This window comes from Canis lupus, chromosome 31 (genome assembly GCF_048164855.1).
Source record: "Canis lupus baileyi chromosome 31, mCanLup2.hap1, whole genome shotgun sequence".
In the NCBI taxonomy this organism is placed as follows: domain Eukaryota; kingdom Metazoa; phylum Chordata; class Mammalia; order Carnivora; family Canidae; genus Canis; species Canis lupus.
This window is the reverse complement of record NC_132868.1, coordinates 2,135,958-2,149,472: the sequence shown is the minus strand read 5'-3', so window position 1 is coordinate 2,149,472 and position 13,515 is coordinate 2,135,958. Positions and strand designations below refer to the sequence as shown.

Below are 13,515 nucleotides of genomic sequence, written 5' to 3'. Positions count from 1 at the left end.
GAGGAAAAATCCTGAGCAGACTCCCTGCTAAGCGAGAAGCGTGACCGGGGGCTCTATCCCACGGTCATGGGATGGAGCCAAAATCAAGAGCTGGCCGCTTAACTGACTGAGCCACCCAGACACTCCAACTGTGTGTTCTTTGATGCACTTGTATAGACTCCATGCCCAGAGCCTCACCCTCTCTGACCGGCCTGTCTTACCTTCCCTGTGCTTTCTTGGTATTACCAAACAAGAACATTTGTTCCATGGGCAGTTGTGGCTTGCCCCAGGCCCAGTAAGCCATCTGCAGGTTCAGGTGCTATGGCTCTGTCCACTCAAGTGTGGAGCATCCCTGCATTATTGCATACATTATCCTTTTCACCCCTTCCCTCTGAAGTTCCTTGAAACAGTACTTGCCTTTTTTACTTCATGGCATGTGTGTGATTTTATAAATAAACATGACTTCTGTTGTTTCTGTCATTCAATTTGCTTGTCTCTGTATAAGCAGGAGGGGGTAGTTTATTTTCCCTTTGTTTTTCTGCTCTCACTTTCATTTTCTTCTTTTTAAAAGATCTCTCTGTTTTTTAAAGTAATCTCTAAGCCTTACTTGGGGCTTGAACTCACAACCCTGAGATCCAGAATTGTGTGCTCTACCGACTGAGCCAACTAGGCGCCCTTCGTTTTCTCTTTAAGGTCTGTAAATGGAAGTAAAGTAAATAAGGCACATGTGTGATGTCTCGGTGGCAATCTAAAGGTTTATAATCATCATTTTCTTCATTGTTCTATTGGTGCCCCACAGCTGGACAGGTGGGTAAGGGTGAGACATTTAAAGACTTGATTTATTTTTAACTTACCTTTTAGGTTGTCTGCTATCTCTAGATATCTTGATAGTAACTTGATTCAAATTCAAGTAAAATCCCTGTTTCAAGAGACTTATTTTATTCTGGGAATTCTGCTGTGGTAAACAGTACGCACGGGCATATGCTGGAATATTTAGGCATTGCCGGTGGCAGAGTTGGCAGTGTTAAATAACTTCTGGTATATTCAACAGGGAAATACTGTATAGCCTCTACAGACAATGATTTAGAGAGGTATCTTTTTTTTTTTTTTTTAAGATTTTATTTATTTATTCATGAGAGATAGAGAGGCAGAGACACATGCAGAGGGAGAAGCAGGCTCCCTGCAGTCCCCCATTGTGGGACTTGATCTCGGGACTCTAGGACCACGCTCTGGGCCGAAGGCAGGTGCTTGACCACTGAGCCACCCAGGCGTCCCGAGATGTATCTGTTTTTTACAAAAAGATCTTCACCACTAAGTGCATATATGCATATGTATGGAAAATATATTTAAATAATGTTAGAGGGCAGCCCTGGTGGCTCAGCGATTTAGCGCCGCCTTCAGCCCAGGGCATGAGCCTGGAGACCCAGGATCGAGTCCCACGTCAGGCTCCCTGCATGGGGCTTGCTTCTCCCTCTGCCTGTGTCTCTGCCTCTCTCTCTTTCTCCTCTCTGTGTATTCTAATGAATAAATAAATAAAATCTTAAAAAAAATAATGTTAGATATCCAAAAAAGTTGGAAAAATTGTACAAAAAATCCCATACACCTTTCACCCAGATTTCCCAAATGTTAATATTTTACTACACTTATTTTACTTAGTTTACTCATTTTACTTATTTAGTTTACTACACTTACTTATTCAGTTAATATTTACTGTACTAGTTATTCATGTCCCCTTCCTTCTATATTTTATATCTATTATCATCTAAATTTGTTTTCCTGACACATATGTGATTAAGTTGTACACAGTGCCTTTTTTACCTCCAGATACCTCAGTGTATATTTCCTAAAACCAAGGACATTCTCTTACATACCACAGTACAATGATCAGAATCAGGAAAATTGTATTGATGCAGTGTATTATCTAATTTCCACACCTTGTGCACATCTTGTCAGTTGTCTCTGTAAAGTGCTTTACCTGGTGCAGGGTTCATTCCCCGGTCACATAAGAGTTTTGTTGCATAGCTCCTCAGTCTTTAATCTCGAAGAGTTGCTTGGTTTTTCCTTATCTGTCAGGACCTTGACAGTCCTGAAAGATTCAAGCCTAATTCATTCTAGCTAATTGATTGAAGGTTCCTCAATTCGGATTCGTGTGCTCTTTCCCCATGACTAGATGTGTTAGTCACATCTAGTGAACAGTATTCATTTCTACTAGGAATGCTGTGGAAGGGATCCCTGGGTGGCTCAGTGGTTTGGCACCTGCCTTTGGCCCAGGGCGCGATCCTGGAGTCCTGGGATCGAGTCCCGCGTCCGGCTCCTGGCATGGAGCCTGCTTCTCCCTCTCCCTGTGTCTCTGCCCCTCCACCCTCTCTCTGTGTCTATCATGAATAAATAAATAAATAAAAATCTTAAAAAAAAAAAGGGAATGCTGTGGAAGTGAAGCTTTGTTCTTTTCTGTGCAGTTTATCAGGAGGCACAAGCTCTGTCAGGTCATCACTTAGAATGGTTCCTACTATCTTCTTTGTAGAAGTAATAATGTTTCTTTTTGTAACGAATGAGGATCTTGTGGGGATGTTCTTTGAAACTATAAATCTCTCCGTCTCATTTCTCATTGTACTTTCACTCATTAATTTTATATCTTTTGATGATTTTTGTGTAAAATATTACTCTGGTGTTTGCCAAATGATAATGTTCTAATTCCTTCACTTATTTTACTTTTATTAGTTGGAATCCTACTGTAAGAGCCCTCTTATTTATTTATTTATTTATTTATTTATTTATTTATTTATTTATTTATTTCAGAATAGGCACATGGATTCTATGTTATTTTTATTGCTTATTATCATTATTGTTTACATTCAGATGGTTTCCAGGTTAGCCAGTGGGAGCCTGTTCAAGTTTTGACCCCTCCTGAGCACTCATTGAGCATTCCCTAGGTTTTTCTGAGCACTTCCTTTTTTTGTTTATTCTATTTTAGTTGGTGGTGGTGTGTGTGGATGTGGAATTTACTGGATTTTACCTAAATTTATCTATGTATTTGTGTTTACATAAATTTTAAAAACTCTGAGCCTTATTTAAATGTTAGTGATGGTTACCTTTGGGTTATGGGATTACAGTATTTTCTTCCTCCTCACCAAAAATGGCCGTTTTGCATGTAAATATTACTTTCATTGGGGGGAAAGGCCTTTTTTAATAGCAAAAATTAGTTATGATTGGAAATCATGTACTTCTGAATGTCGCTGAAATTATTGTGCATTTTATACCTTTTTTTTAGAACATTCATGTTTTTCAGGATACATTATATGTAAAATGGAACATTGCCACTAAATGCTGGATTAGTGAGTTGAAATAATTTTTTTACCTTTAGAAGAGGTGATAACCTATAAGGTATAATCCTTTCTTATGATACATGAGGCATTTGGTGCCTGGGAGGTTAAGTGACTTGCCCAAGTCACAGAGAGTGAATTGAGAACAAACATTCTTGCTGAGTCCAGTATTTTTAGATAATCCTAATTATTGTTTTCATTTTTTAACCACCTTCTAGCTGCAGGGTACCATATGAAGTGCCTTAAGCTTAAACTTGCATGTGTCATTCATTGGGTAATCTAAACACTTTATATGCAAAGGTTATCAAAGTCCATTTGGCTGTGGTTAATGATTAACAACTTTAAGTGACTCTGAATTGGCTTCATGTTAGACCATAGTCATGAAATGCTTATCAGTCTACTGCTTGGCACTAATCTTGTAATTATACTGTTATTTTGTATATTACAAAAACATAATTGGATTGAAAGAATGGAGGGCTGGTATATTTGTGATTATTTAAATTTGTAAAATTTCTCTGGGATGAAGACGGGCCTACCAGGAGAAAAAGTCTCCTTGTACACTGTTAAATGACACCTATAGAATGTCAAGAATGCCTTCCCTATCCCGACTCAGACTTGCTCTGACTCCACTCTCCTACCCTCTCAAAGTACCTTGTTTGGGTTCATTCAGTTACTGTGGTGGTAGGCACACACATGTATGTGTTGAGATACTTCCTGTCTGTCTTGTCCCCATCTCTGTCCTTAGCTCCAGGCATAGCACCTTTCACACAGCAGGGGTGCAGTAAAAATGAGAATGTCCTTTTCCCTGTCTAGTGCTATCTTGTAGAGGTGAGGGTCTTCTGGATCCTTCTCCCTTTCTTTTTTCTTCTTTCGACTCCCTGCCTGCCTTCCTTGCTTTCTCTTTTCTTCTTCCCTTCCTCCCATCTTCCTTCCCTCCCTCCTTTCCTTCCTACCTGAACATGTAAAGACCTGATTCTTAAAGCATTTGTATGGCTTTTGGTTGCAAGCAGTAGAAACTGTCTCACTAATTCTGAGCATCTCAGATGGTAACAACAGGATAATATTTGTCAAGAGTTTTGAAGGATCTGAGCTTTTTTACCCTACTTGCAAGCTAAAAGATTGGTCTGACACAGTTTGACACATGTGAAACTTCTGGGTCAGAGACAAAGGACGTTTATTATTCATGGTAGTACTAGTTGTCATGATATCAGCATTTTTTTGCACTAGTACTCTAAGACTTGATTCCCACAGGGTGACACAAGGAAGGCCAACTGACACTTGTATACACAGGGATTGTGTTACAGGAGAGGAACCCTGCGTTTAGGGTGTCTGAGTCTTTTGTACTGGATTGTAAGCATGGCTGTTCTTGGCTCTGAAGAGAGACACTCATTGCCTTCCAGGATCATAAGCAAACCTGCTCTTTGGTCTGGAGGAAACACTGTTTCTCCCTTCCAAATATATTTGCTGTAAAAATACCCTTGTAATGATAGTTTGGAGCAAAGATCGTGTCTCTGCTTACATGACGTATAGAATTGCAAGAGACCTCTACTAGGTCTCTACTAGGGGGTCTACCAGCAATATGCATTGTGGAAATTTAGAAAAGAAATGAAAAAAAAAATCCCTGCAATCCTGCCATTTTAAGATAATGGTTAAAGTTTTGAAATACATACCTTTAGTGTTTTATCTCCATAAATATGGATGTTTGTATATGGCATGTATTTCATAAAAGTTAATACATTCTGACTTGATTTTTTAGCTAACACTCTATTATGCCCATTTCCCTCTCCTGGCTGCCTAGATTCATCTTTGCCTGATCTTCTGGTCCTTTAGACCCTACTCTCTGCCTAGCACTTAATTGTATGTATAGAATCAGAGTTTTAGAGATTTAAAGAGATTTCAAGGTCATTTGTTCCAATCCTTTCATTTAAGGTGTTAACTCTCATTTAACATTTCACTGAGACCTTCTGGAAGCCACAGCACAACTTTAATATAGAACTATAATGGTGGGAGTTTGGGGCACTGTAACAAGTGTGGATTAGCTGAATTGCTTGGGTGATGCTACTCTTGATATTGTACCGTAAGAACACCTTTGCATTAGGCTAACTAGGTTCTGTACTTAGAACCTCTTGACCCTCTTCATCTTGCTCAGTCAAGCCCACAGCCGACTACTATGGACTGAACTCCAAAACCCACTTTTGCTAATACCTCTAAGCTCAGAACCCCTCTGGAATCAGATGGGTCATTGTGGGACTAAGTGGCACAGAGCCTTGGATGTGTTTGCCCAAACGGGTTAGTCTTCCAATCAAACTCAAGTCTTTGTGAATAGTGGCAAGATAGTTCATTCCCAGACATGTACTTTTTTAAAATTTATTAAAAACTGTGGAAAAATCTTTTCTTGAAAAGTACCCTCCGAAACGATTACTCGAGGTATTAAATATTCATTATTTCTAGGTTCCATTAAAAACAGTTAAGTTAGTTAAATAAATTTCCCATGATTAAAATAATTCATACAATTAGATTTTAGATTATTAAGGCGGAATTGCTAAATAGTCTTTGAATGGTGTCTTTTGAAAGGCACAAAGCCATCTTATCTTCTTTCAAAAAATATTATTCTTTGTTGAATGGTTTAATCCTATTAGTTCTTGGAAAATTATAATGATGTGTTGCCTTCAAACAGTAGAACAAGTTCCAACTTCTTTCACTAAGAAGAGGCTATTGCTACTAAGGATTATTTTTGCTCTTGATGTCATTCTATTGGCTGGACTTTATGGAGAGGATGTTTGAGAAGCTTGCTGAGGCTGTGGCATTATTCTCATCACCATCTCTTTATTTCTGCCACTGCCCCCTTCCCTGTATCTGAGAGCCAGAGATTTGTGCAGTGATGGCCAATTCACTCCCAGGGCTGTGCTGGCCTTGAATAGAACCTCTTGCCATTTGGCATCTTGAAGCATATTTTACCTCTGGTCCGATCACTTCCCTTGCTACGTTTTGGTTTCTTAAGTTAGATGTCATGCTGTACTATTGTCCAGACAGGGAGTTGTAGAGAAGGGCTTGGGGTCAAGTCCAGACCTCCTGGAAGGAGAGAACAGGGCCAGCATTGAGGTTCCCAAAGTAAATGGCTGTGATTGAGAGGTCGCCTGAGGTAGTGTTGCCCAGGGGTGAGAGCTCAGTTCTCCGCTGACTGACTAGAGCAGGGTCTGTCATAAAAGCAGCACCGCGGCCACTAGCTATTGACTCAGAAATCTGGCTTCTGTCCCCACCCCGTCCTACCATAGGGCAGGAGAAGTAGCCATGGCATAGTGTCTTCTGGGAGCCAGATACGGTGTCCTAGGGGCAGTGTGTATTGTGTCATTGTGCCAGGTGTCCCTGCCCTCACGATTCCTCACTGTGTTCCGAGGACGCTCCTGCCTCGGTCAGGACCCTGCTCCTCTGGTGCATTCCTTCCCACCCTTGGCCCTCTCAGCTTGAGAGTCACTTGCTGAGGGGTTTCTCTGACCGCTTGACAGGACCTTAGTCTTTCATTGCACTTCTCACTTGAATTCAATACCTGCCGTGTCCGGTCTGTGTTTTAGTTTCCGGCTCCCCTGTGGGTGCAGATGCCGGTCAGGGGGTATGCATCATTCTTCAGGTCTAGACTCCTGGGGCCTGAGACATGATGGCACACTGTAAGCGCCCAGTGCCTGTCTGAGGACTGAGCATCGTGGGTCGACCTCGGATTTGGTGGACAGGATCTGCAAGTAGAGGTCGAAGAAGCTTCCAACTGTGGAGTTGTGGGGGAGGCAGACATAAGTGCAGTCAGCAGAGGCCGTGACTGAAAGCTACTGGGTTTTGGGGTTCAGGACACGGAATAAAGCTATGGTCCTTTTTTAAAAATTTTTATTTATTTATGATAGTCACACACACACACAGAGAGAGAGAGAGAGAGAGAGGGGGAGAGAGGCAGAGACATAGGCAGAGGGAGAAGCAGGCTCCATGCACCGGGAGCCCGATGTGGGATTCGATCCCGGGTCTCCAGGATCGCGCCCTGGGCCAAAGGCAGGCGCCAAACCGCTGCGCCACCCAGGGATCCCAAGCTATGGTCCTTTAAGGGCATTCCTCTCAGTTTCTGCTCTGCTGTGGTTCCTGATGGCAGGTTACACATTCAGTTAAGGCGGCTGAACAAATCCCCTGTTTACTGAGTTAAGTTTTCCTCTTTATTGTTAAGTGACTGAGGTTTGGCTTTTTCAAAGTTAGCTGAAAACTCATTTTCTACATTTAAAGGATGTTTTAAAAATCCGTATTCTTTCAGGGATAACTGTATCAAGAAGGAAAACTTACTTCTGATCTGCCGTTTATTTTAGAGAAACTTAAGATTTTGCTTCTATTTACCACACCACAAAAGTATAGTAAAAGTTGAAACTGTACCTAAGCTGTAGCAGTTTTTAAAGATTAAAACCTGTTTTCAAATAGGAATTTTAATACTGAGTTGATTGCAAAGAAATACATTGCATTTTGAGTGTCATACTTTGCTCAGGTCATGTCCTGTAGTCTTTAGACTGCTGTGTTTGGCTGCATTATTTGTTATCTTTGAGGATTAAGCATTACTACTCTGATAACAGAACCTTTTCCTGGAGGGTAAGAGGAGCTGTGGTCTGAGGTGATGCCTTGGAGAAAGGGAGAGGTCCATTTTCATTGCTTCACTTAGATTTACCTTGAAAATCTATATATTTTTTAAAGCTTTCTTTTCTTTTCTTTTTAATTATTTATTTATTTATGATAGTCACAGAGAGAGAGAGAGGCAGAGACACAGGCAGAGGGAGAAGCAGGCTCCATGCACCGGGAGCCCGATGTGGGACTCGATCCCGGGTCTCCGGGATCGCGCCCTGGGCCAAAGGCAGGCGCCCAACCGCTGCGCCAAGGGATCCCTACCTTGAAAATATTAATGAATTAGTCCTGTTCATTTGTTAACTCGGAATAGCTCATTTTCTTAAAATATAGATTGTCTGCAAATCACAAGATCTACACTAATAAAAGAAAAAACACAGAAGTGATTGGAGGTCTGGACCCAGAGGACCTACCTGGCCCTCAAATTTTCAGGAAAAAAGAAGACAAAAATAAAAGCCCGGTTAATCATCTTGTGAAAAGTAGCACATGGCCAGCCCAACATTTCCAGGCAATTTGAAAGCCCTATACCAAGCTGAAGTAATTTAAAATACCATGGCTAGTGTTGTGAATATGTTTTCCATTCTGGTCATTTTATAATTTTTATTAATGATTTTATTTGTAATTTTTAGGAACTACCTAGTCAACCCACAGGGTCATAAGAAATAAAAAGTCATTGTTTTGAGTCTCTAAGTTTTGGGATGGTTTATTACACAATAATTTGATATCTGATATACCAAGTACATTTGTAACTTTTTTTTTGAACAGAGTAACCAAGTTTCCTTACTCTATTCACCTATACTTGGCATAGAATAATTTACGTATTTCCCAAATTCTAATAGGTTTTGAAAGAATAACAGTTTACTACATTAGAGAATGTGCCATAGGCTATAATAGGCAATTTGAAGAAAGGGTTTCCAGATGGCTTTGGGCACTGGCAGCATTTCTGTAGCATGTGTTGGAATAAGTCTGTAGCTTCCAAGGTGATTACTTAGAAGGTAACCATGCTAAAGTCTTCATTTTGTGATCTTTGTTAAAAATAAAAATAAAAGGAAAAGAACAAGCTCCATCCTTAATTTCCAGAAACATTTCCCTTCCAAGGACTGCAAAAGCTTTGCAGACGTTATCTTAATTCTGACAGCATTCTTCAGAATCAGTTCACGGAGGTGACATTTTTCAGAACATGTTTCCTGGTCAGATATTTCTGGCTTTGTACTTAATAATGGAACGATATGAGGACAAGGTCTTATATTAAAATTACCTTTTTATGTTCTTAGTATAACAAGTAATAAATTCTAAGAAACAATCTTGTTAAAAATTTTGTTAACCATCTGGTATGGCTCTCCAAATTCTCAAGAACGTGGATGAGTCATGTTGGGATGTTGTGACCCACCCTCTCTAAGAGAGCCAGGTGCAGGAGCAGCATGGCCCTGTCCTCTGTGTGCCTGGGGCTCTGGGCCAGGGAACGTCGGTCTTCCTGGACACAGGTGCCAGCTCTGCACTGGGCTGATGCTGGTGGTGGTGGGGAGGGTGCAGGCTGCTGGCTGTTGGGGAAGCACAAGGACAGGAAACACAGTTGAAGGAGGACAGTGCATTCTAGTTGACTGTACACTAAAACTGTCAATTTTTTCCTTTTTGTTATTTCATTAGTGTTACATTAGATGTGCCTCAGAAATCAATCTGGTGCTTTAAGTAAAAGAACTGCAGCTCTTTTTCTAGGGTCTTTATGGATGCCTTGAATGTTTTTAGACCTTGGTGAAAGTACCAGAACCTGCCAATAGCTATAGACTCTAAAAGCTGATTATGCTTTTTATTCCTCAGGAAATGCTTGTTTGGAATTTTATGTCTTGTTTGGAGCCAAAAAAGTGTCATCTGTGATTGTGCTACTACTAGATTTTGTCTTGATCTCACACAATAAAATCCTAGTTTTGAAGGTTCCAGGCTAATTTTTTACTGCACTGGGTGGTTTGGAGCCAATTGTGAAGGAGGGCGGGGATGGAGTTCTGGTTTGCTAGCATGTGGGGTGCACAAGAGGAAGAGGAGCTGCTCTCTGTTGAGGGGCACAGCAGTGTGTCCCCTTCCTCTGTCTTTATGATTGCTGACACCTTAGGCGTGAGCAACGTCCTGATGCCTCTGGGCTACTGTATGAAGATGGCCATCATAAGGTCAGTGTAGGGTGGCGTGTTGTATGGGAATGTCTCAAGGACAGTGAAACACGTCTAATGAGGTAGAGATTTGGAGAAATGGAGCATCCTTTCAAATGAGATTTGTGGAAGAGGATGTCTGAATGAAGACTGTTGTGATGAGCCCTGTCTTCCCTCAGAATGCCTTTTGGATGTGTGAGAGCAGAGGTAAGCCAACGGGTGCAGGTTAGCCTTCGAGTGATTCTCAGGGAGCAGTGTGTAGAGTAGTGACCCTGACGTGGCAACTTATTTCACCTCACCCTGCCTCAGTTCCCCCACCCCACAGTGGGGATAATCGTAGTACCCACTCAGATTTCTAAGTGATTAATTCACTTAGTATCATGTAGTGCCTAGATCAAGCTGTGATGCCACCTAAATGCAGTGTATGTCTTATTAATGACATTCGTCAGGAGTATTCATCACACTTGTTAGAAGCATAGTGGACACGGTTTTGCCTGTCCTTAAAATGTTCATTTCCAAGCTTTTTTTCCTGCTCTCTATATTATCACATGACTGTAGGAGAGACAAATGTCAGTATTTGTGGTGTAAAGGGAAGTGCCTGTGGATTAAGGAGGGTACAGGATTTTGTTCTCTTAAACTACCAGCTATTGCCAGAAAAATCCAAAGAGCATCCTTTGTAAGCTGCAGCTGCAGGAAGTGTCTGCTTGGGGGTCTGAGCTCTGAGTAGGTGGAGTGGACTGAACATCCATCACATGCCTCCTTTGCTGTTTCTTTTGTGGATTGGAAATTCTTTGGAAAATAGAACGTGTGAGAAACAAGAGAAACAAGAATTAGAAATTCACCAGCATAATGAAGCAGCTAATGGTTTCATTTGGAGGTGCTCACAGCAGTAGAGCCCAGTTCCTCAGCATTTGAAGTAACCTTACAATTAAATATGCTGTTTGTTACAGTTGGTTCAATATGAAGATCTATCTTGTATCTGAAGTTCATTGGCCAAGGATAGAAGGATAAAAGCTTCTGGCAAAAATAGGAGACTTCAGTGGTAGTTGTAATTAAATCTAATTTACAAGGAACTGTGTACCACACTCTGTAACCCATTAATTTTTATTATCTGAACACTGTGTTGTTAAAAGCACAGCATCTGAGAATTCCTGGTGTTCTAGAACATACCAGTTTTTCCTTTTAAAATGTACTCTGCAGAAGAAGGCACTTTCTAAAAACTTAAACATGTTGTTCGCTTCATCCAGATTCTGGCTGCAGCCCTGAGTACTTTGCATTCTGTGCACTGAGCTTGCGGCCAGGCTCTCCAGATGTTCCTCATCGTCAGAAGCTGAGCTCCATCAACTCTTTGTCTAACCCTCAGGCTCTCCGGAGTCTCAGGGGCCCCCCTTCCCTCCTGTCCTAACCTCCAGGATGTCTCCGGCTGCTGCTTCTCGTCTGGAGGCTACGATTTGGAGTGTAGCATTTTGAAACCAGTTTATTATATGTTATTACTGAGTACCACCAAAAAAGAAGAAAATAAAGCTCTCTAAAATAGAAGTACCTATCTGCTGTTTTGGTATATATCCGTTTAGACTTCTCTCTTTCTATTTATGTTTGTATGTTTGTGTGTAATTACATAGAAGCATATATAATCATATTTTACATATATTGTAAAGGGGTTATTTTGCAGTACAGTTTTATCACTGGTTTTCTCCAGCAAGGAACAAATTATGGAAATAGATCACAAAACTAAATGTAAAACTATAAAACTTCTAGAAGGAAGCATAAGAGACCATCTTTATGATTTTGGGTTAATAAAAGATGTCTTAGGTAATATACAAAAAGTGTGAACAACACAATAAAAATTTGATGAATGTCAAATTACAAATTTTGCCTTTTAAAATATGCCATTAAGAAATGAAAATACAAGCCACAGGCCAGGACAAAATACACGTAAATCATGTATCCCATAAAGGACCTGATTATAAGAACTTACACGGCTCAAGAAGACAAACAACCAATAAAAAAAAATTAGCACAAGATTTCAATAGATACTTCAACAAAGAAGATAGAGGAGGGGCGAATAAACACATAGGCACATGTTCAGTATCATTAATCACTAGGAAAGTGCAAATTTGAACCACCCTGACCACTGGCCTACTAGAATGCTGTAACGGAAAAGGTGGATGCACCAGGTGTGGATGAAGCTATGGAGGACCTAGAGCCCTCATGAATTGCTGGTAGGAATATTAAATTGTGCAGCCACTTTGGAAAAAACTTTGTAGTTTCTTTAATTTATGTGCCTGTATCAACCAGCTCTTCCACTCCTAGATATCTGCCTCAAGAGAAGTAAAAACATATGGTCCCGCACAGGCTTTCATATCCAGCCACATTACTCTTGATAGCCAAAAATGAAAGTCTAAAAGTCCAACAGGATGTGATAGATCCTATCCATACAGTGAGATTCAGCAATACGGAAAAAACTTCTGACATTTGTTTTGTTATTTAACACAAAAAAGGTTGAACCTCAACAACATTATGCTAAGTCAATCCAAACACAAAATATCAATAATGTTTGATTCCATTTATATGAAATATGGAGTGATACAAGTATTCAAGAACTGATTGTGGTGGTGACTGCACACCTATCAATTGACTAAGACTCACCGAACAGTTCACTTAAAATGGGTGACTATTTTAAAAAATAGCGAAATCAAAATTTAACAAATTGCAGTTTACAAAAGCCCTTTGCTATTTGTTTCATTTGATTCTACGAGGTAGATGATGTACCTGTTTTCCAGAAGAGGACATCAAGCACCAGTGATGGTAAATGATTTTTGGGTTTCAGAGCCAATAACTGGCAGACTAGGTGACCACATCCCAGCCTTCGGACCATAGCGCCCCATCTGATAAAATGAGTGAATTTTATGGTATGTAAATTTTTTCTTCATGAAAATGCCTCATGACACATTTTAAAGAACATATCATGAATATCTTTCTATGCATGGAACTTTATTTGCCATCATTTCTTAAAATTGGAACATTGAGACATTCATAAAAATAGAATTGGTCGTGACCACCCAGCGCTCAGCACTTGGCTTCTGTGATCATCCCTTGGCCTGTCTTGGTGCGTCTGTTTCTTACTGCCTGGATTATGTGGAAGCAGGCCCCAGTCATCGTCTCTTCTCCCATAGACACTTTAGTATCCTTATTTGGACGCGATGACCTACCATTCCATTGCTTGTACAGTAAGACGTTAAACTGGTGTTTGATTGTTGGACATTTGGGGTGATTCCTGCACACTGCTTTGGTAAAGGATGCTGCGCAGACACCCCGTGGGGTAAATCTTTGTGTCTGTTCTCAGAGCAGCCATCTAGCTGTTGAACTCAATGACTCCTGCTGGAGGTACCCAAGAACCCTTTTTTATTTAGTGCTTTAAAGTATAC

The 13,515-nt window shown here is 40.6% G+C and overlaps 1 protein-coding gene and 1 long non-coding RNA gene across 8 annotated transcripts in view; both read left to right on the top strand.

The window, feature by feature from the left end:
- The window catches only part of LOC140621889 (uncharacterized), a 49,517-nt gene extending 37,891 nt beyond the window's left edge, over nt 1-11,626 (top strand). For both annotated transcript variants that reach the window (XR_012021607.1, XR_012021605.1), the window contains one exon: nt 11,335-11,626. This is a non-coding gene — a long non-coding RNA (uncharacterized lncRNA). The remainder of the gene's footprint in view (nt 1-11,334) is intronic.
- TRIO (trio Rho guanine nucleotide exchange factor) overlaps nt 1-13,515 on the top strand; it is a 355,982-nt gene that overhangs the window by 49,042 nt on the left and 293,425 nt on the right. The window lies entirely within an intron of this gene.